This window comes from Bos indicus, chromosome 11 (genome assembly GCF_029378745.1).
Source record: "Bos indicus isolate NIAB-ARS_2022 breed Sahiwal x Tharparkar chromosome 11, NIAB-ARS_B.indTharparkar_mat_pri_1.0, whole genome shotgun sequence".
NCBI classification, from domain to species: Eukaryota; Metazoa; Chordata; class Mammalia; order Artiodactyla; family Bovidae; genus Bos; species Bos indicus.
In genome coordinates this window covers 1777861-1781725 of record NC_091770.1, presented here as the reverse complement: position 1 = coordinate 1781725, position 3865 = coordinate 1777861, and the positions used below count along the sequence as shown (strand labels likewise).

Here is a 3865-nt window from a genome sequence, read left to right as displayed (position 1 = left end):
GAGGGAGGAGCCCCGGCCGCCGCCGCCGCCCGGTCCCCGCCCGAAACCGTGGGGCGCGCCCCAAGGGCCCTGCCCAGCGTCATAGGCGCAGCCCTGAAACACTCCAAGGTTGAGACTGGGGTTTGACTCCTGAGCCCCACGTCTGGGCGCTACCTTCCATCGGAAGCCGAATAAAGCCATTCGGTGAGGCGCTTTACACTCTTTGCAGGTGATCAGCATTTGTTAAGAATGATCACCATCAACAGTTGGCTCCCTAAACTCCGCAGGCACCGTGGCATCTCTTGGATCAGCATAGCGCAAACTGTTCTTAAGTTGGGGCTCTTTTATCTTTCTGCCGGGTGCGTTAATATGCATCCAAGTTCACCGTGGGACTAGTTCCCTGCCTTGCAGGGACTGCTGAGACCAGGTACGGTCACCCATGCCTTCTCCCTGTGCCCTCAGAGCCTGGAGCCTGGAACTCTGCACCACCCCGATCCGCACCACTCGGCGCTGGAACTGCTGGGCGATGGATTAAGGGCGATCACACCTGCCTTGAATCTTGGACCTTGGAGGGAGCCAGCACTGCTGAGGGCCTGCTAAGTGCCCAGCACCCCCTAGGCTCTTTGCCCACGTGACCTCATTTAATCTCAAGGAGCCTTTCCAGCGGGTGTCACCCCACCTCCAGGCTCAGAGTGGAGAAGGAACATGCCCAGGAGAGCAATTGGGCCTCTTGACTGGCGACGGCTGACAGTCCCCACTGCCTCTGTGTCCCTTGCATAAAACCCACACACTCGAAAACTGTATCTGTGAGTCTGCTTCTCTTTTTATTATATTAGCTAGTTTGTTGTATAGTTTTAGATTTCATATATGAATATCACACAGCATTTGCCTTTCTCTGACATTTCATTTAGTCTGATGTCCTCCGAGTCCATCCATGTTACTACAAACGGCAAAAGGTTTTTCTTTTTTATGATTTAGTAGTATTTCATTGCGTATGTGTGTGTGTGTGTGTGTGTGTGTCTCACATCTTCTTTATCCATTCATTTGTTGATGGACAGTTGGGTTGCTTCTATACCTTGGTGATTGAAAATAATGCTGCTATGAACATCGGGGTGCATGTACCTTTGCAGAGGAGTGGTTTGGTTTTCTCGGACATATACCCAGATGTGCAATTGCTGGGTCAGATGACAGTTCCAATTTTAGTATATTGAAAACCTCCATACTATTTTCCAAAGTGGCTGCATCATCAATTTACATTCCCACCAACAGTGTATGGGGGTTCTCTTTTCTTCACATCCTTGCCAACATGAATTGGAAGTATTAATATTGTTAAAGATTCAATACAACTCCTATCAAAATACTAATGACATTTTTTGCAGAACTAGAGCAAATAATTTTGAAATGTGTACTAAAACACAAAAGACCCTGAATAACCAAAATAATCTTGAGAAAGAACGGAGCTGGAGGAATCACTCATCCTGACTTCAGACTATACTACAAAGCTAGTCATTAAAATAGTATGGTGCTGGCACAAAAACAGGCACACAGATCAATGGAACAGACTAGAGAGCCCAGAAACAAACCCATGCACTTACGGTCAATTAATCTGGGATGAAGGGAGCAAGAATATACAATGGAGAAAAGACAGTCTCTTCGGTAAGTGGTACTAGGAAAACTGGACAGCCATATATACAAGAATGAAGTTAGTACATTCTACTATACCACATACAAAACTCAAAAGGGATCAAAGACCTAAATGTAAGACAAGAAACCATAAAACTCCTAGAAGAAAACATAGGCAGAACATTCTTTGAAAGAAATTGCAGCAGTAATTTTTTGGATCTGTCTCCTAAAGCAAAGAAAATAATAGCAAAAATAAACAAATGGGACCTAATTAAACTTGAAAGCTTTTGCCCAGCAAAGACAACCGTGAAAGGCATGGCAACCATGACAAATGAAAAGGCAAACCACTCAATGAGAAAAATGTTTGCAGATGATAAAAGGAGTTAATATCCAACTTATCTAAACAGCTCCTATAACCTAACATAAAAAAAAACCCAATTTAAAAATGGGTTGAAGAACTGAATATACATTTTTTCAAAGAGGAAATGGCCAACAGGCGCATGAAAAGATGCTCAACATAATCAGGGAAATGCAAATCAAAACCATGGTGAGGTCTCACCTCACACCTTCCAGAATGGCTATCACTGAAAAGAACACAACAAATGTTGGCAAGGGTGTGGATCCCTGCCTTTCTGAAGCTCGCCCTAGAGCACAGGAGAGAGAGGTCAATCAAACACTGCATGATAAATGTGTAAAGGGTTTGGTGCTGGGAGAGAGTGCAGGCAGACTCAAGAGCACCCAGCAGCCTAGCCTGGCTTGGGCTCGGGGTCCAGGGAGCTTGTGGAGGAAGGGACCCTTGAGGGGGGAGCAGTGGTTACCTGGAGGGAGAAGGCAGCCTTCCCTACAGAGGAGCAGCAGGCACCCAGCCCTGGAGTTTGGTCAGGCCCTGCTCCTCATGCTGTGAGGTTGCAGGATAGATATGGGAATCCCTGAGGGGGTCAGAGCCACTCTGCTGGGGGAGCAGTGGGGAGACCTGTGGCATCCAGGGCAGAAGGAAACAGCACAGATGGGTTCTGGCAAAAGAAGACAGGGGAGTCTGAGGAGAGCCTGAGCAGGAAGGGGGAAACGGGTGTGCCAGGCCAAGCGAGAGGCATACATGGGTCCTGGAGGCCGGAAAGGGTCTGATTTCTGTGGGGAGCAGAGTGGCTCCTGGGGCAGAGCTGGAAAGGCCAAGGGCAGGCTGGACTCAGGCGGAAAGAAGCAAAATTTAAAGAGCATAAAGCACACCTCAAGCTGAGTCATTTCTCTCCTGTTCAGCCCTGAGACTGCTGCATGCTCGTGCTAAGTCGCTTCAGTCGTGTCCAACTCTCTGCAACCCCGTGGACTGTAGCTTCCCAGGTTCGTTTGTCCATGGGATTCTCCAGGCAAGAATACTAGATTGGATTGCCATGCCCTCCTCCAGGGATTTTCCCGAACCAGGGATCAAACCCATGTTTCTTATGTCTCTTGCATTGGCAATCGGGTTATTTACTGCTAGCATGACCTGGGAAATCCAGCCCTGAGACTAATCCGACTCAATCTCTCCACCCTGGAGAGGGGCAGGACCCTCACCTCTGCAGAAGAAGCTCACCCTCTGCCCCTCGAGTTGTGCCAGAATCTGGCCTAAGTCACCCAAAATATCAGGAAGCACTCGGTGCACAGGGAGGGCTGGGCCGGGGGCCCCCAGAGGCAGACTCACCCTCCAAACAGGTTGGGGCAGACCGGCTGCTTCCTGTTAAGCTTGTCCCTTCCAGGTTTCACTCAAATAGCCTTTGCCACACAGCATGCATTTCAGACTGTGAAGAATTGAGTAAACATTAGAATTTTGCAGGTGCATCCTGGAACAGCCTTGATCGCAGGCATTTTGCTCTCAGACTCACACTTCTACCTGGGCTTCCTCCTAAGGCCTCCCTGTGGAAACTGACCTCTTCTGGAGGACCAGTCACCCACTCCCAGAGAAACCACTCGACTGGGAAGCCTTTTGCCTCCCACCTACTGTGCTGGTGGGCCCTCTTTTGCTGTCTGTTCTCTGCATTTGTTTTCTCTTGGGAAAAATACACTTACTAATGTATATTAGTAAGGAAAGTTGTACTGATGCCACCACCCATCTCTTCCAAACCAAGGCAACTATTTTCACTCTGTACATTATTTTTAGTTTTATTTTGTAAGATACTGATTGATCGATTTAGCTGTTCAGGTCTTAGTTGCGGCACACAGGATCTTCAGGCTTCATTTTGGTGTGCGGATTCTTTCAGTTGTGGCCTGTGGGATCTAGTTCCCTGGC

General features: G+C 48.2%; 1 long non-coding RNA gene across 1 annotated transcript; it reads left to right on the top strand.

Moving 5' to 3' along the window:
- Positions 1–22: 22 nt before the first annotated feature.
- LOC139185703 (uncharacterized) lies at positions 23–782 on the top strand. Its single transcript, XR_011569186.1, has 2 exons — positions 23–183; positions 442–782. It is a non-coding gene; the product is annotated as an uncharacterized lncRNA (long non-coding RNA).
- The last annotated feature ends 3083 nt before the right edge of the window (positions 783–3865 follow it).